The sequence below is a fragment of the Megalobrama amblycephala genome, unplaced genomic scaffold (assembly GCF_018812025.1).
Source record: "Megalobrama amblycephala isolate DHTTF-2021 unplaced genomic scaffold, ASM1881202v1 scaffold253, whole genome shotgun sequence".
Classification (NCBI taxonomy): domain Eukaryota; kingdom Metazoa; phylum Chordata; class Actinopteri; order Cypriniformes; family Xenocyprididae; genus Megalobrama; species Megalobrama amblycephala.
In genome coordinates, this window is record NW_025953340.1 from 1,441,675 (window position 1) to 1,468,580 (window position 26,906).

General features: G+C 38.3%; 1 pseudogene; it reads right to left on the reverse strand.

Moving 5' to 3' along the window:
* Positions 1-438: 438 nt before the first annotated feature.
* Positions 439-26,906, reverse strand: LOC125261052 (annotated as a pseudogene).

Below are 26,906 nucleotides of genomic sequence, written 5' to 3' on the forward strand. Positions count from 1 at the left end.
TTGTTTTAGTTTACACGAAGATGATAGGGCTCTCTAAGCGATATCCCAATTCGTCGGTCACTACTGACGTACGTCTCCGTTCCCTCCTTCAGGGAACGAGGGTTACATACGTAACCGAGACGTTATTTAACTATGCCAAGATAAATTCAATTTTTGAATCTAGGGCACCTTTAAGACATGCCTTCATTGTGTTGTTTGGGTCAGACATGACGCACAAAGCATCGTTTGCAAAATGCTGTATTTTTGCGATTCCTCTTGATGGCTCTAGTGCAGAACAAAAAACATAGTCTCCATTATATACACACTTATATATATATATATATATATATATATACACACAGATCAGGTGGATGGTCACTCAAGGTTGCTTAACTGAGCCTGGGACAAACAGGACCAAAGGCTGGATAGAATACAGTGCATCAATGTTGCATAAGAAGTCTTCAGGATGAGATATGAGACTCTGCTGCTTACACATTTTTACAAACTGATTGTGAACATATAGTCGACACAAATCTAAAACACATTAAAGAAAATAAAATATAAAACACTAATACAGTCAATTCACATTAATACAGAGAAACTATGTAGCGACCAATATTTTCAATATTTTGTATAAATGAAATAAAGAGAGAAGAATGCAGCCCTAAAATGGTGCAGTTACACACTTCAGCATGTGCGATAATTGACTCAACAAACACAAATAGGAGCTGGCAGACAAAATAAGTAAATTGTGTGTAGTTTACAGTTTAAACTTCAAAACAAAATCCAAACTTAGCTTTTAAGACTGAGCAATCAATGATGCAACTTCACAGCAGGGAGCGATAGGAGACTCTGCTGATGATTACACAGCTCCGCCCCGCAATATCATGTGCACAAATGCGAGTGAATTAATGCGTTAATTTAACTAACATTATTTACATTCTGTAACACATACAGATTTATTCATGAAAAAGCAGTAATTCATTATCATTTGGTATACACAGCAGCAATAAATGATTAATTCAAGCCATAAAAGGAACATATTTCCCATAGAATTAAAAATTATTTTATAGATATTGTTGAGACATACCCAGTTGCAGACCCGCAGCACCACAGTTTCAGAACCGCAGCCACAGAACAGAAGTGAGGGGCGGGGCTTAAACAGTCATATTTGCATATTTTTCTTTTGTTAAATATAAGTTGTTTTTACACAGATTTTGATCGGATCGATGTCTACAATATTTAACAACAAGACTTTTAAATAAATTGACTTTACTGTTCATATATGCATAAGATATCATAATGTAGGCTACAATGAGGATTTTTAATTGCCATGTTAATGGATAATACAAACTATGTTTTGTTAGTCCATAAGGCATGAAGTAATTTGTATAAACTGTGAACAAATACTTTTAACCATATAATTTTGAAAATGTATTTAGTGTAACCATAGCTATAGTAAAATATCTCCCTTGACTGTATATTATTTCCATATGTATGTTCATGTTGTGAACTTGTGACAAATAGTATAAAGACACGGAGGTATGGGCATTTAATGTCAAAATATAGGCCTACATGTATTTAATCATTGCAGATCCTTGAACAAGTGAACCATGCATTTAAGCCAATGAGACATTTAACAACAGAAGGTGTATATGGCGAGTGTATGATATTTCTGTCATGATGTGGTGAACGAATTTATATTTATATATTTATATTAAGTGTTTATCTGCTATAGGCTATTGAATCTGTTCACATCTTTCACATTTTATCATTAAAGTACACATGAAATCAAAATTGACCTTATTTATTTTGTTAGCTCAAATTGCTAGTTTTGTGGTGAACAATTCATCCGTGCAAGTCAATCTGCACACAAAAATTGTTTGGCTTCGTAATATTTAATCCAAATCTGAAAAAGCTCCTCCCCTCTGCAACGGTGCCCCTTCTCTGATGACATCTGTTTGACGGCTTGGGTTGAAATCGTGTAAACCACTCTCCTCCAACCGTTCGTCTGCTATGAGCGAGAGATGGAGAGGAGGAGCGCTGAAGTAAAACTCTGCCCTCTATCCAATATTCAGTTTCACTTGGAAATACGTCACAACACTGAAGAAAAGTCGTTTGCAACTTCCGGTTCACGCGGACTTTAAAGATTTTTTTTTTTTTTTTTTTTTTTGCATTTGTCAGATAATTATCGTGATAATATTAATTTCGTTTTCATGGATGAAAAGACATATGGGCTTATAATTTTTAAGTGTTTTAAGATGATTATTTGTTGTTTGCTTGATTTTATTTTATTATGAGCAGTTTAAATATGCCTAAACCTATATTTTAAACCTATATATTTTAGAAATGTTTTTTAAATATCCTATTTGTTTTCATACAGAGAAACACACGTTTCACTTGTTCAAGGCTTTTTTAAAATGGTTATTTTTATTTGACATTAAATACGTAACATGAACAAAGTATTATTTGTAACAATTTGAACATGAAGCAAATAATACGATCAAATATACAGTCAAATGGCAAACACTTTATATGTTACACATTTATTAATATATGTTTGAATTAATAATAAAAAAAAACTTGTAGTATCATTGAAGTAAACAATTAACTAAAGTGTTTGTATCCATTAACATTAAATCTTCTCAAACTCTGTGTCATTAAGTATTATTTGGAACGTCGAGGAAATAATACTATCACATATAGTCAAATGGGAAACACTTTACCACACATTAAATTTTAGTATAGTTGTAGCCTATATCCTCGAAGTATAAACTACTGTGTTTGTATCCATTCAGTGACATTAAGCATGACCAATAGGCTGTTTTAAAATTTTGCTCTTTGTACATCATGATATCTTATGCATATTATATGAACAGAAAAGTGACTTTATTTAAAAAGTATTGTTGTTAAATATTGTAGACATCGATCCGATCAAAATCCATGCAAAAACAACTTATATTTAACAAAAGAAAATGACATGTATGGGTAGCGCAAATATGACTGTTAAGCCCCGCCCCTCACTTCCATTCTGTGGCTGCGGTTCTGAAAGTGTGGTGCTGCGGGTCTGCAGCTGGATACTACTGATATTGTTTGATTGTTTAAAGCAGAATGCACTTGATTTTGTTTGTTTTTTCCCCTCAGGAATGGAGACAATGTGATGAATGAATGAAAGCATTATGGGTAGAATCTCTCTACAGTCTATTCTGATTCATCAACACAGTTTGACTGATGATCCAATGGGAACAGTAAACCCAGGATAGAGCGGTTGAGTGAATGTGGTCTGGACTGTGTGGATGAGGATCATTGTGTCTCCAGAGACGCTGTAGAAGGACAGAGTTCCTGCACTGTGATCCACATACACTCCTATTCTCCTGCTGATGGACTTTACAGGGAGTTTAGTCTCTATGTTATTATGTATGAATGAGTAACTGGAGGAAGAGCAGATCAAACTCCAGGACTGATCATTATATCCAAACCAACACTCATCACCCTCTTTCTTTCTGCTGATGCTTTTATATGACACTGATATATACACACCATCACGTCCTCTCCACTCAATCTCCCAGTAACAGCATCCACACACACTCTCTCTACACAACACCTGAGCGTAATAATCAAATCTGTCTGGATGATCAGGATACGGCTGGACTGTGTCAGTGTAAGTAATCACTCTGTTCCTCTCAGACAGATTTTTATTCACTGTGTTCAGATCCAGAGTGAGCCGATGGGAATCTGATGGAGATAAAAACACATCAGAATCAGGAATTATGAATCTGTCTGATCTTTTAATGTTTCAGTCAGGGTTTAAATCTCTGCACAGCACAGAAACCACTCTTATAAGAGTTCTTAATTATATTTACATGTTTACAGACACGGGAGATTCAGTTATTTTAGTAATGTTAAACCTGTCTTCACACGATTCTCATTTCTCAGTTGGAGTCTTCAGTTAGTTTAGGGGACACTGGTTTTAAGCTGGTTCAACTCTTTTTTAACAAACAGACGTTTTTTTTCTGTAAAAATGGGACGTTTCTCTTCTTCACTCTGAAATTTATACTGCGGTGTGCCTCAGGGTTCTGTTTCAGCTCCTTACCTTTTCTCTCTCTTCTTCCTCTGGGTTCAATTTTTAGGAAACACAATGCTTCATTCCACTTTTATGCAGATGACATGCAGATTTATATGCCTTTGTCTAGAGTGCTCTAGACAGTTTGATACGATGTCTTGAGGAGATAAAAGCTTGGCTTGCCAAGAATTTTCATATTTTTGAACTCAGACAAAACAGAAGTTATTATTTTTGACCCCTCAGAAACCAGTCCAAGACATGATCTTGATAAATTTATCTCTCCCCAAGTACGAAATTAAAGTGTGATTTTAGATAGTTCCCTTAAATTTGACAAGCAAATTAGTGCAACCACTGCATCTTGTTTTCGCTCTTTTTTAGACAGCTATCCATGCTTTTATTACCTCACACTTGGACTATTGCAATTCCCTATTAGATCCGAAGATCCGAAACAAAACTCCTTCGGATATCCAGAACCCCGCTAAAATCAAGGGGTAACCAAGCTTTTGAAGTGGCTGGCCCCACATTGTGGAACAAGCTCCCACTTTATATTAGATCGGCTTCCTCTTTGTCTGAGTTAAAGTCTTGTCTTAAAACCTATTTATTTTCTGTTGCTTTTAGCTTATCATGACTGTTCTGTTTTAAGCTGTGTTTAATAATGTTTCTGTTATTAATTTCTGTTAGCTCTTTCTGTTTATAAAGCATTTTGGTCGGACTGCAGCCATTTTTAAATGTGCTTTATAAATTAACTGAAGTGAAGTGAAGTTTTTTGCTTGTTTTCTTAGTGACTTACATTGTAGGAAGTCGGTTCTGGTCCTGGGAACAATGTTGGGGAAAGAGACTGTGGAAATCAACATGAAGAGTGTGATTATCATGTTCCCTGCATCCGTTCCTAAGACATTTCTAATATAATCTTCTACATGATATGAGATGATTGAGGATCATTTCTGAGAGCAGATGAATCTCCAGGACTTTACCTCTGTCAGAGAACTTCTTGAGCTCCTCTTTGCAGAAATCCTCCAGTTTGTCTCTCAGCTGACAGACAGATTCTCTCACGCCGTCAAAAGAGGAGAGAGAACTGAAGGGATCATCATTTACATCTGTAGATTCAGGAGGAGCTGAGAGAGACTGGAAACTCTACAGGAAACAGAAATCAAAGCTCATCACCTCCACACTTCAGCCAATAACCTGCACTACTTGTTGATCTTTAGTAACTCTCCTCAATCCAGCACTTTCACAGCATCAAATTCATTCTTCTCATATTCATCATTTCATATTAGAGCTACACTATATTACCAAAAGTTTTAGGACGCCTGTCTTTACGTGCACATTAACTTTAATGACATCCCATTCTTAATCCGTAGGGTTTAATATGGAGTTGGCCCAAGCTTTGCAGCTATAACAGTCTCAACTCTTCTGGGAAGGCATTCCACAAGGTTTAGGAGTGTGTTTATGGGAATTTTTGACCATTCTTCTAGAAGCGCATTTGTGAGGTCAGGTAGTGATGTTGGTGAGAAGGCCTGGCTCACAGTCTCTGCTCTGATTCATCCCAAAGGTGTTCTGTCGGGTTGAGGTCAGGACTCTGTGCAGGCCAGTCAAGTTCCTCCACACCAAACTCGCTCATCCATGTCTTTATGGACCTTGCTTTGTGCACTGGTGCGCAGTGATGTTGGAACAGGAAGGGGCCATCCCCAAACTGTTCCTACAAAGTTGGGAGCATGAAATTGTCCAAAATGTCTTGGTATGCTGAAGGATTAAGAGTTCCTTTCACTGGAACTAAGGGGTTAAGCCCAACCCGTGAAAAACAACCCTACACCATAATCCCCCCTCCACCAAACTTTACACTTGGCACAGTGCAGTCAGGCAAGTGCCGTTCTCCTGGCAACCGCCAAACCCAGACTCGTCCATTTGATTGCCAGACAGAGAAGCGTGATTGGTCACTCCAGAGAACACGTCTCCACTGCTCTAGAGTCCAGTGGCGGCGTGCTTTACACCACTGCATCTGTTGCTTTGCATTGCACTTGGTGATGTAAGGCTTGGATGCAGCTGCTCGGCCATGGAAACCCATTCCATGAAGCTCTCTACGCACTGTTCTTGAGCTAATCTGAAGGCCACATGAAGTTTGGAGGTATTTAGCTATTAAAGTTGGTGGCTTCTGCGCACTGTACATCTCAACATGCACGGACCCCGCTCTGTGATTTTATGTGGGCTACCACTTCTTGGCTGAGTTGCTGTTGTTCCCAATTGCTTCCACTTTGTTATGATTCCACTAACAGTTGACCGTGGAATATATAGCAGTGAGTAAATTTCACGAATGGACTTATTGCACAGGTGCAATCTATCACTGTACCACGCTTGAATTCACTGAGCTCCTGAGAGCGACCCATTCTTTCACGAATGTTTGTAGAAGCAGTCTGCATGGCTAGGTACTTGATTTTATATACCTGTGGCCATGGAAGTGATTGGAACACCTGAATTCAATGATTTGGAGGGTTGTCCCAATATTTTTGGCAATATAGTGTATATGTTCAAGCACAAGAGCCCAAACACATTCCTGGAGGCCCCCCAACACTGCATGTTTTCCCATGTCTCCTTGATCAAACACACCTGATTCACCTGAGACTGTTTTAGCACTTGCACTTGCACTATATGTGAACTTTGTAGGAAAACACTTGGATAATCAAACATCTGCCAATAACAGATCAAAGTTGAGATTCAGGGCCATTTCTAGGCACAGGTGAACCAGACACTTGTCTAGGGCCCCACCATCTGGAGTAGGCACCAATTATTGAAAATAAACTTGATTAAAAATGTGGTAAAAAAAAAATAGGTTGTGTGTGAAGTTGTGAATTGTTGGTGTTCGGCAGCTAAATATTTCTTCCAAAAGAAAGAGCTCACAACATGTTGACAACGGCTCATTCTGCTCTCATGAAATGTTTCTCTGTGAGTCTCTTGCTCAAGTCCACTATGATCCTGTTCTTCTAGATCTCTGTTACCTGCAGGAAATGGATGTGATCCTGTGTGTGTGAAAGCTGCTCCAGCTCAGCGTCTCTCCTCCTCAGATCATTGATCTCCTGCTCCAGTCGCTCCAGTCGTCCTTCAGCTCGACTCACTGCAGTCTTTTCCTGATCTCTGATCCGCTGTGTGGCCTCAAGCGGCTTCTCTCAATGGAGCGGATGAGCTCAGTGAAGATCCTCTCACTGTCCTCCACTGCTGTCTGTGCAGAGCGCTGTTAGGACACACATTACAATCACACAGTGGCTTCAGTGAGTCATGACTGAGACTTCTCAAACTTCTCTTCTTCTCCAGACTCACCTTATGAGACTCCACAGCCTCTCTCAACTGCTGAAGATCTTTCTCTCTCTGCTGGATCCTCTGCTGGAATGACTTTTGCGTCTTCTTCAGCTGTTTCTGGAGGACAAATGAATAACAGTAAAAGTCAGCATTTTGTGAGGAGTGTGTGGGGTCTTTTGCAATACAGACAGCTTTGTGGATACAGCATGTGGTGTAAATGTCTATGATGGAGGAAAGAGAGTAATAATTTCTTTTATTATTTGGTAACTCACTATAGCCAAAAATGATTCTCACAACTTTCTTTAGCTTTTTGTATTTCTAAAATATTGCAAAATATTTACATTAACTGAACAGGTACCTTTTTTTTAATTAAGGTACTGGTAGATGAAAAGTTAAACCTGAAGGACAGCATTTGTAGTATCTGTAGTTTTTTTGGTATTTCTGGAAAATTGCAAAATATTTACATTAACTGAATAGATTCTTTCACAGAATGAAGGCACTAGTACAGTATGACAGTTTCACTGATTCAAGAGCTCTTAATGGAATTGATGAGCCTAGTGTCTTCTACACAGTATATCGTGGTTTCATTTTAATGAAAGCCAGGCACATGTCGCATGGTTCAAGTGACCCAATTCCGATTTTTCCTTTCATGTGGTACAGACTGGATATGAACCATGACCGTGTAAGCAGGAAAAAAGCGCATGGATTCCAATATTCACAAATCAGTTTCGGGCTTCTTTCACATGTGGAAATAAATCAGATACGAATCGGATACATGCGCTTGCGCCTGCCATGTAAGTGGACAGATCGGATATTCCCCTGTAAATGCGACTCCTGTATTGAAAATTGAGTTGTTTTATTACATTTCAGGGTACAGACATACCTATAACAAATGCAACATCTCTAGCTGATTGCCAGAGTATTCATTTCATTTGTTTGTGTTAAATAAAAGGTGATCTCGTTGCCGCTGTTGTCAGTGACGACGGCTCCTGCACAGACGCACGTTTTAAACCCATTGTAGAGACTCTACCTATTTGTTCCATTGAAACCACAAAATGAAAAGCACACAAACTTGTACCTGCCCTTGATATACAATCACTGATGAACGCATTTGGTTTTAATGAGTAAAAAAACCTAGCATAGGACGGCGGATTCGAACCCAGAAGCTGTGACGTTTAACAAATATCTACCCGAGTATTATTCAACTCGCACGCTTCCAGCGGAGCTGTGTAGGTATACTGTTGTGAGGAATTTGTATTATTTTGATGTATGGATGTAACTATTGCATTAAAAGGGTTTCTATATGAATTCATGTCAATAAATTAAACTCAATGTACCATTGTGTTAAATATTTACATTATTTTCACCATATTTCCTGCTAAGCTCAATGTGGAGCACAAAAAGGTTCAACACTGAAACTCAACCGTGCAGCACTGCTGAAACATGCAGTGTGAATGCTGTAACCTGTTAATATAGTGCTAAAATAAAAATATGAAATGAGACTAAATGTCAACATTAATTATTCAGTGTCTAGTTTTAAGTTCATACCTGTTTCTCTGTCCTCTGTGCAGCAGCTGATACAGTGTCATGGTTTTTATGTTCATCCATCGTACACAGCACACATATACACTTCTGATCAGTGCGGCAGAAAACCTCAAGGAGTTTATCATGTGTCGGGCAGATCATCTCCTGCAGTCGTCCAGTGGCATCAGTCAGATTGTGTCTCTTTTCTTTAAACAAACTCTCATGTTGTTCAAGGTGATTTTGACAGTAAGAGATTAGACACATCAGACAGGACTTGACGGCTTTGTGTTTTCTTCCAGTACAGACATCACACTGCACATCTCCAGCTCCAGCATAACAGTCAGCAGGAAGTTTAGTGTTCTTCAGTTTCTCCACCACTTCAGCCAGCATTGTGTTTTTAGCTAAAGCAGGTCTTGGACTGAAGGTCTGTCTGCACTGAGGGCAGCTGTAGACTCTCTTCTGATCCTCCTGATCCCAGCAGCCTGCAATACAGCTCTTACAATAACTGTGTCCACAGGGAATGGTCACTGGATCCTTCAGGAGATCCAGACACACTGGACATGTGAACTCATCCTGAGAAAATCTGGCTTCTACCATTTTACTGCATGAATACAGAGACACAAACATAACAGCTCAACGTGAAATATGGAGTCTTTTGCTTCATGACAATGTGATTCATAACAATGTGGTTTATGTGATCACCAAGTTGAGAGACAATGTAAAAGTTTTTTCTGCATCCATATTTGACCTTATACAGGCATATAAAATTGCCTCTGCACTCTGAAATTCCGATACCCCCTAAGGGGGTGTGGATCCCCGGTTTCCTTTTCATTCGGTCACGGTCGACGTACGTCAGTAGAGACGGATGAATTGGGATATCGCCAGAGAGCCCCATCAGCATCGAGTGAAACTAAACAAGCCAATGGAATTGGTGTGCGATATTTGCATAATGCACACTGCCCCCCCCAGGTGGGTCCCCTCCCCTATGCTCCGTTCGGCCGTTTTCTCTGGCTCCGGTCAGGGGAACGGCACGTTGGCGTGTAGGAAGGGTGACCTGAGGATCATGGTTAGGGCTTCCCCACAGAGCTCCGCTGGCCCCTATCCTCTCTACAACACTGCAGCCTGTGGTGTTGCCGGAGGATTGCTTTGGTCCCTTTGTCACACGACTAGTTGTTGCCTTCGGTGCACCTGCGGATGAACAGATGTCAATCGTGGCATTAGAAGGTGAGCTTGAGCCCTCGGGAGATGAAGGCTCAGCTGCGCTACCTCCCTCTGGGAATGTAGCGTTGCCCGAGGCCGGTCCCGGGTTGACGGCTATGCTTTCCCGGGCCGTCGAGAAGGTTGCGCTCGTTTAGAATCCTCCACCGCGTCCCAAACCTTCTCGGCTGGATGACTGGTTTCTCGGGGCGGGATGCTGAGGACCAGCGTGTGCCGCCCTGGTGCCTTTCTTTCCGGAAGTGCATGAGGAGGTGTCCAAGACGTGGAGAACGCCGTATAGCGTTCATGCCAGGCCTGGTCCCTCTTCCACCTTCATCACTCTGGATGGCTGGGAGGCTAAGAGGTACGCTGGGATCCCCCAAGTCGAGCGAGCCGTTTTGATGCAACGGTGTCCAACAGCTGCTGGCTGGTGCGGTGAACCATGTCTCCCATCCCGGGCCTGTAATTTCTTGTTAGGATTGACAGAGAAAGCTTACAGAGCCTGCGGACAGGCTACCTCTGCCTTGAATGCCATGGCCCTGCTACAGGTCTATCAGACCAAAGGACTCATGGACATGCCCCAGGGTGGTCTTGAGCTCCTGGGGGAGCTGCGTGCTGCCACCGACCTCACCCTCCGTGTAACTAATGTGGTGGCTCGCTCCAGTGGTCAAGTGATGGCTATGCTTGTAGTCCAGCAATGCCACCTATGGCTGACCTTGGCAGACATGAGGGAGACCGATAAGCATCGGTCCCTGGATTTCCATTTCTCAGGTCAGCCTATTTGGCATCGCAGTCGAGAGCTTTGCCCACCAGTTCTCGGCCGCACAGAGGCAGACCGAGGACATCAAACACATCTTGCTCCGGCGGTCCGCTGCTGCCTCCACCCCGCTGCTGGCTGCGCAACCTCAGTCTGCTCGTCACCGAGGACGCCCGCCTGCGTCGTCCTCTGCCCTTGCAAAGTTAGCCTACACCCACCAGACAGCAGGGAGCTGGTCATGGACGCGGCGCCCAGCCCGCTCAGACCCCAGCCAAGCCAGGTGGCAAAAGAACAAGGATGCGATCCTGAAATGGGCGAACTGAAGAAGAGGATGTCAGCTCTTTGGGAGATGATGCCCGCATCTCTCCCTCTCCCGGAGGAGGGCCGGGGGGAATTTTTGTCATATTGTCCCGCCGCTGGCTCCGCCTTGCCACTCGCAGCCCCCTCTCACCTCGCCAGCACTGCCACCTCGCAGAGTCCAACCCCACTTCGGGCTGCTATGCCGTCCAAGTTGGGTCCCAGGTAGAGCAGACTCAAAGGTTGTCTCCTCAGCAAAAAACAGAGTGCGATTGCACCCGCTTTCATATTTTACCCACCTGGCGGGGGCAGTGCGCATTATGCAAATATCGCATGGCAATTCCATTGGCTTGTTTAGTTTCACTCGAAGCTGATAGGGCTCTCTGGCAATATCTCTATTCGTCTGTCACTACTGATGTACGTCTCTGTTCCCTCCTTCAGGAACGAGGGTTACATATGTAACAGAGACGTTCTAAAACCACATTTAGAAAGTTAGAAAAAGAACTGCTGCTATTTATTCTCAATATTTGGAGATTTAGCTTCAGGTGCAGGATATTTTCACTCATTAGGTATTGTTCATTACCATGGCATCCTTCTGCACTTAACAGGCTTTGAGTATACAATATACATGTACACGTAAGAGTTGGCAAGATCGCAAGAAAAGCTTGGTGTGTGCCACTATGTATATTATCAAGGCTATTTTCTTTTTGTTAGGATAATGACATAGAAACGGTTGTTCAAGTTTCATTCATAACATTTCCCCATAGAAAGCCTATGAAAAGTGCTGCACTGCTCTCACAGTTTTTTGTTTTGACATCATGTTATTAACTAACATTTAGAAAATTAATTTGGAAATTTGTGAATCGATTCAAGTCGGAAGAAGATAGAATCACGATTCATATGTGAATAGATTTTACCCCACCCCTTTTTTTTTTTTTTTCGTCTACTTGAATGAGGAAGAACCAGTGATTTAAGATTAGGTTTTTCAAATGCATTGAAATATAAACATTTATTTTCTACATCATGGAAAAGCCACAATGTCAGCAGCCTATGATGCCTAAAACTGTCACAGTCCCACACAGAACATAAATGATTACTGCATTAAGCATTTTATAATTTCATAATCATAGGCATCATTTGAGGATGGGATGGGTCAGATATGTCAAGATCAATGATGCTCGGTTGACTGTGGTAAAACACTGCTAAACTCACTGGGTGGTCTAATGGTCTACAGGATTGTGCGCAGTAGCCTACTGTACATTGTGCATCCCGTCCCTTTTGCAATGAACGTTAAATGCAGAAATATACAAAGACCTAGGCTCCTCTGTTTCTGCTTTCCCTGGCCAAAAAAACCTGCTTGAACCAGCCTAATCAGCCAAATGGCTAAAAAACAAACAAGGTGATCTAAGGATGTCCTAACATGTATATCGAAGTGAATTTCAGGTCCTGGACTGCCATCAGAGTGGATGAGTTCTCAAACAAACCCATGAGCAACAGCAATACAGCAGCAATGTAACAATATTGTCATAAATACATCACATTTTCATTGATTCATTAGAACACATACCGCTTTGAAGCACCAGATGACCTTTAAAAGACAAGAAGAGCATAAGTTACAAGAAATGACACTACCACAATCATGTCTACCTTCTTGAAGTATCCACTGAGTTAAAGAACATTCAGAAGGCAAAAAAGTTCCAAAGCAATGATATGAGCCATATTTCAGATTCACAAGTTCATTACTCACTTAATTGTTGAAGGGTCACGAGGCCAAGTGCCATCTTCATTCTTCTGTTCGACAACTAGTACCTGCAGACAGGGAAAAACAAATCTGAGAAAAAATCTAATTTGTTTATAGTTTATTTAAATCAATATAATTTTGTGAATCAATATAATTTTGATCAATATAATTTTGTGAATGGGTGGTCAGGATGATATTCACATTATTTTGATTATGTGAACTCTGCCACTGGACAAAGCAACTCCAACAGCACCAGTCCCAAGCCCAGATAAAGGAGGAGGGTTGGGATGGGGCTAGCAACCCCATCCCGTATAAAGATCATATGCTACCGAAATGCCAAGAAATCGAGAACTAACTCAATCAGAGGTGGAGACAATCAAGTCTCTATGACGGAGTTGGATCAAAGCTCTATGATGGAGTTGGGCACTCCGCACCAAAGGCTCCCCTCCGATGATTGGTTTGCTCTTCAGCATCAGAACCACCACCTACTGATCGGTGACTATAACAACCAGCTTGATGGCAAACACACTGGCTTTGAGGCTGCCATTGGCCCCCATGGATCAAGCAACCAAACAAACAACATTTGTTCAACGCTGCGAATAATGTGTGCTTTGGAAATATCTACTTTCAACATAAGCTGTGACACAAAATGATGTGGGGATCACCTGGTGAACGAAATCCATTATATTGGTAAATACTGATGGTCATCCCTCCTCGACGTCAGAAGCCGACATCGTGCAGATGTGGAATCGGATAATCATTTGCTCATTGCTAAATGTTTACTCCAACTCGCGCACTACGCACCAAAGATCCATTGTTTGCGACCATTCAACATCGCTACTTTATGAATCCACCCTCTGCTTGACAATTCCAACTTAAACTTTGCATCCGATTTGAACTATTGTCAGGAAGACAATGAGATGACAATCAAGGAAGGGTAGATGCGCTTCCAATACACAGTTGTCAAAAAGTGGCAAAGCCCTAATCGACATACAGACTGTCTTGATGAACCGATGTTGGAATACGTCATTGGTCCCGGTGAACTGGAGATGGGGTGTTATTGTTAAACTCCTCAAGAAGGGAAATCTTGCCATTTGCAACAACTGGTAAGGTATCACATTACTCTCCATCCCCGGCAAGGTCTTGTGCTCAGTTCTCCTTCAATGCCTTTGATGAGTGACTGACACACCATTGTGAGAGGAGCAGTCTGGAATTTGAAGTGGGAGATCTTGCAAACAAATTTTTGTCTTGAGGAATATTTTCGAGCAACAATAAAACTTCTTTGATTGAGGTTTGCTGGATTCTGACACTATTTAGGGCTTTTCACACTTGAAATAGTTAATTAGTAATCTGGGTTATCTTTATTCACATTACACACTGCTCATACTATACCCGGGGTTAACAGTTAATCCTGGGTATTCATAAGATGACATTTCACACTGCACATTCCTAAAGTCAGGGTTAAAGGTGCCGTAGAACGTCTTTTTAAAAGATGTAATATAAGTCTAAGTGTCCCCTGAATGTGTCTGTGAAGTTTCAACTCAAAATACCCCATAGATTTTTTTTTATTCATTTTTTTAACTGCCTATTTTGGGGCATCATTAAATATGCGCCGATTCAGGCTGCGGCCCCTTTAAATTCTCATGCTCTCCGCCCCCCGAGCTCGTGCTTGCCTTAAACAGCATAAACAAAGTTCACACAGCTAATATAACCCTCAAAATGGATCTTTACAAAGTGTTCGTCATGCAGCATGTCTAATCGCGTAAGTATGGTATTTATTTGGATGTTTACATTTGATTCTGAATGAGTTTGATAGAGCTCCGTGGCTAAAGCTAATTACACACTGTTGGAGAGATTTATAAAAAAATACCACATTTAACAGTACATTAACAACATGCTAACGAAACATTTAGAAAGACAATTTACAAATATCACTAAAAATATCATGATATCATGGATCATGTCAGTTATTATTGCTCCATCTGCCATTTTTCGCTCTTGTCTTTGCTTGCTTACCTAGTCTGATGATTCAGCTGTGCACATCCAGACGTCCTGCCCTTGTGTAATGCCTTGAACATGAGCTGGCATATGCAAATACTGGGGGCGTACATATTAATGATCCCGACTGTTACGTAACAGTCGGTGTTATGTTGAGATTCGCCTGTTCTTCAGAGGTCTTTTAAATAAATGAGATTTATATAAGAAGGAGGAAACAATGGAGTTTGAGACTCACTGTATGTCTTTTCCATGTACTGAACTCTTGTTATTCAACTATGCCAAGGTAAATTCAATTTTTAATTCTAGGGCACCTTTAAAGTCATTATCTGCAGAGTCGGTGTCACTGATAGGACAAACGCAGGCACTAGTATTGCGGGTCCTCATATTACACATGACTGAAGTTTATCTTTTTTATATGAAAAAACAGCAAATTCCACAATAGGGGATACATCTCATAATACACAAAAACAAAGAGCAGGTATGATGCTAGAATATCTCACCTGTCCATCAAAGAGACCAGCATCCGAAACGGTGCTGTTCAGTTTATTCAATGGCTCAAATCTGTTGCTCATGTATTTGTTCCATAGCCTGGTTTCCTTCTCATCTGGAATACTGAATAATTTCCGCATCTCTCGTTCGATGGTGTCTGTCAGGACAGATGTGGTAAATTTATAGTGTGATCTCTATGATCCTTCAATTAAAATCAGTATATGTGACCAGTCACGGAAAGTAGGGACACAAGTCGGTTCTGGGGCATTTTGAGTTATTCACAGATTCAGTCTCCAAGCTTTCCAACGATGTGTGACACATGGAAATCTGATAATATTTGGAGAAGTTGTGGCCATTTGAAGGTGCCTACTCAAGAAAGCTCTATAGGGAGAAAAACGCCTCTAAAGTTGCAGTTCTCGCCTGTTCTCACCTGCTGGGAGTGACAATAGGGCTCATTTACATCTCATTTAGATAAGCCATACCCCCTGTAAAGCTGCATGGACCACATACTATTAATAATAAAGGTTAATGTGCATTGTAAATGTCAGTAATTTATCTTTTTTGACTTTTATAAAAATGATTTAGAGGCTGAAATATGTGACTTTTTTGTCAAAACTCTATTTGAACTTGTGCATTGTAGATAACATGTTGCAAGACACTCCTTTAAAATCTGCCCATAATTTTTAATGTTATTATTTTAATGTTTATGTAAAGAAAAAGTACATATTGATGCTAATTTTATTTTTTATTTGCTGGTTTTCCACATAAAACTTGGTGAATTGACTTTTTGAACAGGATTCTGTGATAACCGTGATCATTTTGGTCACTATAATCATGAAATTAAATGTTCTCACCTGAGAAGCCTGTTAAAGAAGAATAGGCAATCCAGGAAATAACTGGACTAACAGAGACCAGAGATCGCTAACTATGGCTATTCAAAACACTTTTCAAGACAATAAATACACGATTGAGACGATGAATGCATGCATTGACTCAGAATTTGCGTCTGAATAGCGCTGGCTCCGTGGGCGTGGCCGCATTAGCGGATAATGAGCTGAATCACGGACTTCTGACATGGCTCTCTTTTCATACAGATTACATAAACACAGAAGGTTTGTTTTCGATTTGACTTACACGTTTTAAAACTTGACATTTCAACGTTTTTTCAGACATAAGTATAATTTTTTATGATTAGTATTCACTAAGTTACAGTTCATTTTCTGAGAACTATCAGATTGGACTTCGTTCAGAGGGAGACGAGAGATCACGCATCATGTTAGTTTTCTTTATTTTTCAAAAAGCACAACATTTTGTTTTTACTCTGAGTGTACACAAATAAAAGAAGATATTCTATAGTTTCAATTGATATATTACTTATGTCTCTATGACAAAAAATTATGTATTTTAAGTCTGTTTTGCTGCAAAAAATCCTGCAAAATGCGCCGGCGCGTTACCCGACTCCAGAGAGGTAATGTCTTATTATGCCGCTTTCATCGTCGCTCAGATCGTCTTCAGAATCAGTGAGCGCTTGTTCATAAGCATCCAGCTTGTCGAAGAAGTACTTCAAAACATTTTCGGTGTAACGGCCACGGTTCTTCATTGAATTTTGATATCAGCTAGAGCCGGCCAGAGCGCTGCATAGTAAGTAGCCACGCTTCCCAGTATGGAAATACACACAGACATGACACGCCCCTACTGCGTGCTAGAATCTCCGAAAAACAAGCCGATTTCAACCTCAAAATGTACGCTTTTAAATATACCAATACTGCTATCTCAAACACGGAAAGGCTTCTTCATGATCTCAACTAACAGATTCTGCAAAAAAACGAAAATCACCAATTTTGAAAAAAAAATGCTTCTTTCTCATTTTGCTCAAGAGTTGTGCTGCCGACTTGTGTCCCTGGTTTCCGTGACGGGTCACATATATATATATATATATATCTTTACACATTAATATATACAATAAAACAATACTAACAAATAATAAAAACAGTTTAACAGGTATACAGAAAATGTATGTTAGTTTAACACAGTGTTTCTCAAACTTTTTCTGCCATTCACCACTTAGGGAAGAGAAGGTAGGGAAGGGTTCTGAGCCCCACCTGTTCTCAATCGCCCCAACAAAACTTTAATAAACTAGACTTTAAGTTTAACTGTTAAAATGTATTAAAATTTATTTTATTAAAATCACATTTTAAAAACATTACATCAAATAACATCATTAAAAACTTTCAAATAGAGAAAATAAAAGTGCAATTATATTATCACTTTGCATTATAATTTATTACATATAAATTAAATATAATAAGATTTTCTTTTACGCGACCATTATTTTAGAACATTTCCCCTTGTTTCCATGCCAACGCATCATGCTTGTCACGTCACACACCTCAGCCACAATATGTACGCTGTATGTAACACTTTTATTTTGTTTCTCATTTTTTTATTCAAAATATTCAAATTTGCTTACCATGTCATCAACTGTCTGATATTCCGATTCTCAAATATGTACAGTGAGTGTGTTTTGTTGTTTAAAAACGTTAATAAATTATCTTGATCTATAACACAAGATAGGCGCCGCCATGTTTGTTTGCGCAGCTGTTCAGCGAGCCCTGTCAGTCGGATTTACAGCACGTGAATTCATCCATTTCTCCATGTATTTCTCCAAATCAATGTAAGTAAGTGATCTGGGAGAAAAATAGAGTAAACTTTATAGTTACTTATACTATGTGTGTCTGATAAGAATAAAACACGTCGGCAAATTATATTTGAATTGATCGTTACTGCAGCTACCATAAACATCACTATGTACTTTACAAATTCTAAATGTATTGTTTTATGAGTACTTATGTATATTTAAATGTCTGACACCTAAAATAAACATTATTTTGTTGAAAACACTGCATAGCTGTGATAAATGACAAGCGCTGCTGAGCGCGTACGTCTCTGGCTCAGCCCCAGCCAAAGCGCGAAAGCACAGTTTGAATCTGGCAGTTAAGTGACGTCTCTGAACGTTATAAATCCCATATTTGGGACCGTAGCTACTCTCAGAGGCACAGAAATAAAAGGTTAATAGAGGTGGGCACAAAAATGACCTAATTTCCTCTCGTTTGTCGCGCCCCACTTGTCATGTCTCTATTCCGCACCAGTGGGGCACGCCCCACACTTTGAGAAACGCATCTTAACGCATCTTATTTTGACTTATCAGATAATGTTGGCCAGACGTCAATCAGTTACTTGATCCAATTACTTTTTATTAATCATAATTACAGTAATTTTATGTAATGTTTTAATAAATGTCCCTCTTGGGCTAACATTTTCCTTTACAAATATTAGGGATGCTCCAATTGATCGGCTATCAACTGATAATTGCCTCTAATGACTCGATTGGCGATCTCTCAATTTACCCAATCTCAGAAACCAATCTCATGCTGAAAACACAAAAAGACGCGCCTGCCGTGAGAGGTATGGCACATATGACAAGCTTGCAGAAGCACCATTTCAATCTGTAAAATGATGTACAATTCATACATATTTACTAAATAACTTAAAAAAAAAAAAATCAGTAATTTGAAAACTTTGTGAGATATAATTTCACAAACACTTTAATTACCACAAAGAACCGCTGTTAACAATTGGTCCCTTATGGACTCCTTTCCTTTGGAGTTTTTCTTTCTGAAACTAATTAATACAATTTTGATCAACTAACTCTTTTGGTTTATTAGGGGGCAGCCCTAGAAACAATGATACTGTCTGGTTGCAAAGATAGTTGGTTTGTTGCTTCACAAACAATCAAGAACCATCAGCTAAAGAAAAAAAAAAGTCTGATCATACCTATGGTGTCTACTTTGCTGAACCTTCTCGTGACAATATAGTCCATGTTGCCGTTTTCACATAGATTCAGTTTGGTGAGGTAGACTTCCACCTTACAGTGTTTTACAAACATCCCCACTAGCACCACCTGAGGAGGAAGAACAAACATTATCAACAGTGCCAATCACAGACACATCTGTTGAGCGTGTGAACAACAGCCAATCAGAGGCGTTTACGAATCTGCTCAACAGCGTTTAAAGTGTTACATTTTTAAAATCTCAGTACTGACTTGCCCTAGTGAAAAAAAAGTATATTTTATTGTATTTTAAATATATTCCCTTTTTCTATAGTACACTGCAAATATACTAACAAAAAATTTACTATCATTAAATATATAAAAAGTATATTAGTATCATATTTTCACAATGCAACTTTTAACACACTTTAAAATAATTGTACTTTAGTATATTTTCTAAAAAATATATTTTAGAAAAATATACTTGAAGTGTCAGTTCAGTTTATTTTTTAAAAGTGTATTTATTTGCACTTTATAAAAATATATTTGAGGTATATTTTAACAGTGTGCTGGAAATGTTCATTGTAACAATGCACTGAAAGTATATTTAAAAAATACATTATTTAATATCCTGAAGTTGTAGTGTATCTAATGTTAAATTTGAGTATATTTTTTAAGTTTACTTCTTCATCCTTGGAATTCATTATATTACTTGTGCTTATTTATTTCAGTATGAATGCATTACAAGCCCATTTAGTATATGCAGTGTAGCCTATACAATTTCCAAATATGTGTAAATGTTTATTAAGTTTACACTGGCAGAATCATTTTTACAATCGTACACACAAATCTATATTAAACAACACACCAGCAGCACAAGTAATGCGAAAAAATATGTCGAGTGGTTAAACTTATCGGAATTCAAATGTCTCTTCAACTTGGTCTGTGACCAATCAGATTTTGTTGCTCACTGCCTTCAGCCAATCAGAGCTGCTGACGTCACGGTCGTCGTCTGAATCCCCTCGCTCAGTCACTCAGGTGAAGTATAATGTCGCAATGTATAATTTATTTAATAAAACACTGAAAGCGCAATACATCGCTCAATCTTGGGGATTCTGACCAGTTCAATCAAGTGACGTCGCAGACTGACCGTGATGGCGACGACAACCGGCTAATCTAATGGCCTACGCGATCCTGAAAGAACCGGAGAAAAGTGCTGCTATTGGGAGGTGAGTTGTAGTCTACCAGTTAACAAACTTTATTTTATTTTCTTTAACAAACGGAGAGCGATATTTCGGCTTGATATCTCTTTTTTGAGTTTTTGTGTGGTGGTTTATGGCACATGTTTGTATGCAGCACCAAAACATTCATATGATTGGTCAAATTGGCCCGTATTCTGTACGATATTAATTCATAAAGTGTTTTATGCTTGACTATGTACCGAAAACAAGATCGACATGCCATTCTGATACAGTTCCTGCTGCTAATCCTCATTTACTGTTCAAAATAGTATTGGTTCAATGTAGGATTTAGACAGACTATTGTAAACGTGAATAAAGAGTTGAACATAAAGTGTCTTATATCTTTGGTATATTCTGTCAACAGATGCTGTTCTTCACGAGTCTCTGCGGTCATCATTGTGCCATCAGACACAATGAGAAGCTCATCAGAAAATGGAATATAATGTGTAATTTGTATTTGTGTATAGAGGGTCACCATGGTCCAATATTTGTTTTTCTTTAATGAAAAACATGGTAAGTTTTGCTGAATCTAAGTTTAAATAAAAACTATTGGATTTGTCAATGAAATATGTCTCTTCATTAGTGATGTTGTTACATTTTATTTATTTTAATGGCCTTGAAAACAAATGCATTCAACTTTGGGAAAATGTGTTAAACTGTATTTAAATAGTAGCACAACTGTATTGTGTGAGATTATGTAATTCAAAGTACAGTAGTCAACATTTGAAGCGGATCAAAAAGTTAGGACAACTTTGATTAAAGGTTTTGATCCACTTCAAATGTTGACTATATTATACAAAGTATAAGTAATAACAAAGTGTATTGTTATTGACTGCAAAGTGTGTAATGTTTAATATTTGGAATAAGCCAAAGGTACTGAGCATACAGTATATACTATTACCTGTAAAATAATATATTCAGTGTATATTGCTTGTGTTTTCTGAAGACACTCGTAATTATTTTGTAATGTACTTAAATCACAAATAAAGTGTACTTATAACACAAATAAAAGTATACTTATAACAGAAATAAAGTATACTTATAATACAACATATATTATAACAAAAAATATATACTTTTAACACAAATAAAGTATACTTATAACACAAATTAAGTACACTTTAATATCACTAATCAAGCATGTAATTAGTCCCTACACAGACATATACTTAAAGTGTACTAAGTATACTTGAAGTTGTTCCAATTTAGCACACATAAGTATACTAAATATACTTAAAGTTGTATTTTAATACTACTTAATTTCAACTTAAATATACTTAGTACAAAATTAGTTGTTTCAAAATAGCACACTTTAAATGAACTAATCATTAACACACTTGAAATATACTAATAATTAGTCTTGCTGCAAGTATACTTAGTATACTTTTTTTCACTAGGGTGGTATCACAGTCAGTACTTTTGACAACACTACCCATGAGCCTCTCAAAGTGTGTTTCCTGCTTTATTATCAGTCATTTATTACAATCAGAGCGGGTTCTCTTCCATGGACAGCGTTACCTTCCGAGCGATGGGCTCCTGTCCGTCAGTCAGCCCGTACCACCTCACAAGCTTATTCCAGCCCTCCGTGGGCACAGCGATATAGTCCAGTTCATCGATGAGGTGTTCCTTAATGTCCATCTTATCTCCAACTACAGCCGGGAGACAGAAAATGCCAAGCTAAAGGTTACGTATGCAAACCATACATAATATTCATAATAAATGAAAATATTATATAATAAACATTCATTATTCTTTTAAAACTACCGGGGAGCACTTACTTAAACTTCCACATTATGTCATAAATTACTTGGGCCGTAACGGCATATCGCGCCACAAAATACTGGAATACATATGTGTATTGTGTATAGTTCACCCAAAAATGCCAGTTCAGACAGATTTCATTTAGGCTTTTATCACCATCACATAAACATTGGACATACAGAGAGTGCATCAAATATGGTAAAGCTCAAATCACCAATCCAAATCAAACCCAATCCAAACCAATTCAAGTTCACCCCTGATGTAACACCAAATTCAGCATTAGAGCTGCACGATTAATCGTAAACAGATTGCGATCTCTATTCGAACACCCCCAGACCTGCCAACCTTGGAAATTTTTTTCGAGTACCAGTGTGACGGGACCGGATACGGAGTTTTGGGGGGGGTCATATATTTTTTTTACATTTTTGAGAATACAATACACAAAGCACACACACACCCATCTTCGTTAATCTAATTTTGACTGTTAAAGTTTTTTTTTTTAATTTGAAAATTAAACATTTCACTACACCTGCTCAAAAGCATTTTTTTAATTCATGATTAATATTGCTTTGCATAATGTGTGAATCGCATTCATACATTTAATATGGACTAAAAAATTTAGTTTGCAATTTCAAGTAGGCTGTATTTACATACAACTAACCTAACAGTCGAGTCTTTTATACAGGTTTTGAAATGAAAACTAGTCTAAAATTAAGAAACCCTTAGAAAAGAGTAAACATTGAGTTTATATGTGATTCATTTAAAATACTTAATTTATTATTCCAATATCCAAATATGATACTAAATCAGAAAAAAAAATTGTAACGTGCTGTCTTTGAATTATAAACAAGACAAACATTCACTGAATAAAGGTTAGCCAATACAAACATATTTATAGAAAACAGTTCACAATGAATAGAAAGGACCAATAAGAGCAAACGCATCGAGTATTCAAGAATATCAAGTAGAAGTTAGTCCTACATATAAGGAGGGGTTGTGTTAACTAAAGCGTCCTTCATTTACCCAATCATAAAAACACGGGTGGATAATTAAAAATGTTTTCTGACAAAAAAACAAAAAAAACAAACAAGCAAGAACAAGTTTTAAACCAAGCAATTTTCATTTTACAATGATCCTCGCTCTCACCTTTGTGTTTATGAGAGAGGGCTCGCGCAGCACTGAGACAACGGTACTTTATGCATAAGTAACTAACGTGCTAGTTTTCATACAAAAGCAGGCTATATAACATAATTAGGTACTTTAGTTAGTATGTACACAATAACGCAACACATGTAGGCTATACGTTTCTCAACACTGAGAATAAATAAATAAACGCCTGTTTCTCCGGACTCGCGCTTGTCAGTCACACATCACAACATTTTCATAATCACTAAGCCATATAGCGATTTCAATTTTATTTAGATTTGTTGTTCAACATTACTTGAGCATTTTATACCCGTTTACCTCAAGGAGTCAGAAGTGACTGCTGTACTGTCCTCGCTTGAGAATTCAGTCACAGGCGGCAGGAGTGGAAGGAGGATTGAGCGGGATTTCGATTTGCAGTCTCTTTTTAATGATAGGCCGTACGCATTTGTTAACCATCCCCGCTTGCTATTTGGGGAAATGAACCCAGCACTATGATTGGTCGAACTGAATTTGAGTACTACACGTGCACAGAGGACTCACCGAGTTTTTGCGTAGTATAGAGTGACAAATCGTACCAGCGTACTTTGAGGTCAAAATGCGTACCCACTACGCAAAATGCGTACATGTTGGCAGGTCTGCACCCCCGCGATCTAATTTGTTAATGACAGTGATTCACCTGTATTAATATTTGACAAAATCACACATTCAAATCTGTGTTCGTGCTGCCGCTGAGCCAGAGAACAGTATTGAACCATGCAGTATTTATTTATCTGTTTTAAATATTCACAGAAGTACTGAGATTAAGTGTTTAAATTTAGGATATAAACACTGATGTCTACGATAGTGATAAAAATAGAGCAAATCACCTTTTGGTACTTCAAATTACAGTTGTATCAATTACATCTTACGCCAATAGGTGGCGACAAGTGACTGTTAAAAAATGTTTTTTCCATAGTTTCATTCATTCGAAAGATTTATTCAAAAACACTGATTCATACAGTAATGAAAAAAGTATTAATGAGTCAATTCATTAAAACACTTTTTTTTTCAAATTAATTTTTTCCAGCAATTAATATTTTGTCAGAAGCTCTAGTAAAGTACATGTTAATTTGTTTATTTGTTCAGAATTTATTTTATTATTTGAAACCAAAAAAAATCATGATTCTTATTTTATCCAGAAACGTGCAGCTCTATTCAGCATATTAATGAACTGTATTTTTGTTCACCGTTTACCACGTCTTAGACGTAATTATTAAAACTTTGCATTTCAACTGTACGCTGGCTTTGTTGCATCATGAGAGTATTGTATTGAGAGTATTGTATTGTGAGATCTGGCTGTTTGTCCATGAGTTCCCTTGCTGAAAGGATAACAGTATAGTGCAGGGTTTCTCAAGACTTGCCCTGCAGAGTTCAGCTCCATCCCTGATCAAACACACCTGAGCAAGCTAATCACGGTCTTCAGGATCACTAGACACTCACAGGTAGGTGTGTTTGATCAGGGGTGGAGCCGCTCAAACCTCCTCAGATCACATAACAGTGGAAAATTAATAGAAATGCTCATTCTTTCTAAAGAAATGTGATGTAAATGTATGAAATATTAAAATGTATATAAATATATGAGTCTTTTGAACTACAAGCACTAATGGATTAGTTTTGTGCAGTCCTGTGATCACATAAACCGAATCAGATGTGGCAGAATAAACATGTGTGATTGTGAATGACTCCAGTGTGTAAGACAAACCGTTGAACAGGCTGTAGTTATTCACGGGTCCAGGAGAAATGTTCTGGCCTCCTGTCTGACGTCTGTCAAAACCCACATATTTCTTCCACTGCTTGAACCAGTCACTGCTCACCAAATACCTGCAACAAACAGGAAATGACTCGAATATAATGCTGCTGTTTTGCGAATACAGCCCCAGGTCTTTATTCACCATATCAGAGAAAAAACAAACAAACTCGGGTTTGATTTGGGTATGCTAGAGCCTATATACTACATCTGTGTAATAACTAAAAGAATATCATATTTTCTGGCTAGTTTACTTTAGTTTTTTATCATACTTTCACCCGAACTGAATAATTTAATCAAGTTTAAATGGGTAAATCTAACATAAATACTTCTGATTGATCATTTTCTTTACTGACATATTCCAATTCTTGTTAAAACACACTAGATAAGCTTATTCTGTGCATTTTGAGCACGTTTTGTGTGAAATCATATTATTTTGTCCATCAGAAGTGTTCTTTCACTTTAATTGAGTGTCAACAGCGCAGCAAATATAGATTTCGGTGCCGAATCCCCCGTTACACTTGACGCTCACACACGGCTCCTGCTCCTGGTGTGAATGCACTCATTGGGTAACATGCACAGCGAAAAAAATAGGCGCTGCTCACACTTGCGGCCGTAAGACGATGGCGAAACATTTGGTTTCAAAGTAAAATTGCCTATTTAGCAATATTTTGCATTTAAACCCAATGCTAATAGGGAACCTACAATACGGAAGCTCAACGTCCACAAGAATTAATTGAAAACACTCACTCTGCATCATTATGCGAGGTGCAAAAGAAGGATATATATGCGTATATATATATATATATATATATATATATATATATATATATATATATATATATATATATATACCCAGTCAAAAGTTTGGAAACCTGCATTTATTTGATCAAAAATACAGAAAAAAACTGTAACATTGTGAAATATTATTACAATTTAAAGTAATGGTTTTCTATTTTACTATACTTTTAAAATATAATTTATTTCTGTAATGCAAAGTTGAATTTTCAGCATCATTACTCCAGTCTTCAGTGTCACATGATCCTAATGATTATACTAATGTGCTGATTAATTATGAGTGTTGGAAACAGTTGTGCTGCTTAATATTTTTTTATAACCTGTGATACTTTTTTCAAGATTCTTTGAGGATTTAAAATATAAATCTTCAATATACACTACAGTAATCAGTAATTTTTCTTTTTCTTTGAAAGAAATTAACACTTTTATTCAGCTTCGGATGTGTTAAATTGATAAAAAGTGATAGTAAAGATTTGCATTATTAGAAAAGATTTATATTTTGAATAAATGCTGTTCTTTTTAACTTTTCCAAATATGGATCCTGCAAAATAAATACTTATAGGAACACTTCAGCAAATCCATGCAAACACTGAAAACATGATTCTTTCTTTGAATCAACCAAATAATCTGTTCTCATGAATAACTAGGTGTTATCAAAACTGAGTCATAATAAGTAGAAGTAGTTGTGCAAGTAGTGAGTGTGAGTGTTTTGACTGAAGACTCACACACACTATCATGAATCTGATCATTAGTGATTGTCTGACGGATCATGATGATTGATTCTGATCTCTGCATGATCATCGTGATCGATTCTGGTGTTATTGATGAAACACTGATAAAGTCATCTGAGCTCGAGTTTACTTTTGATCCGTGTTATCTAGTGTCTCACCAGGTCTCTCCTCTGCACAGCGGCGTCTTCAAGAGCGTCGCGATCTCTTCTCTCTGCGTCTCCAGATCCACCGCGCCGTCCTCCGCCATCTTCACGCGCACGCGAACTGGCGTCACTCAT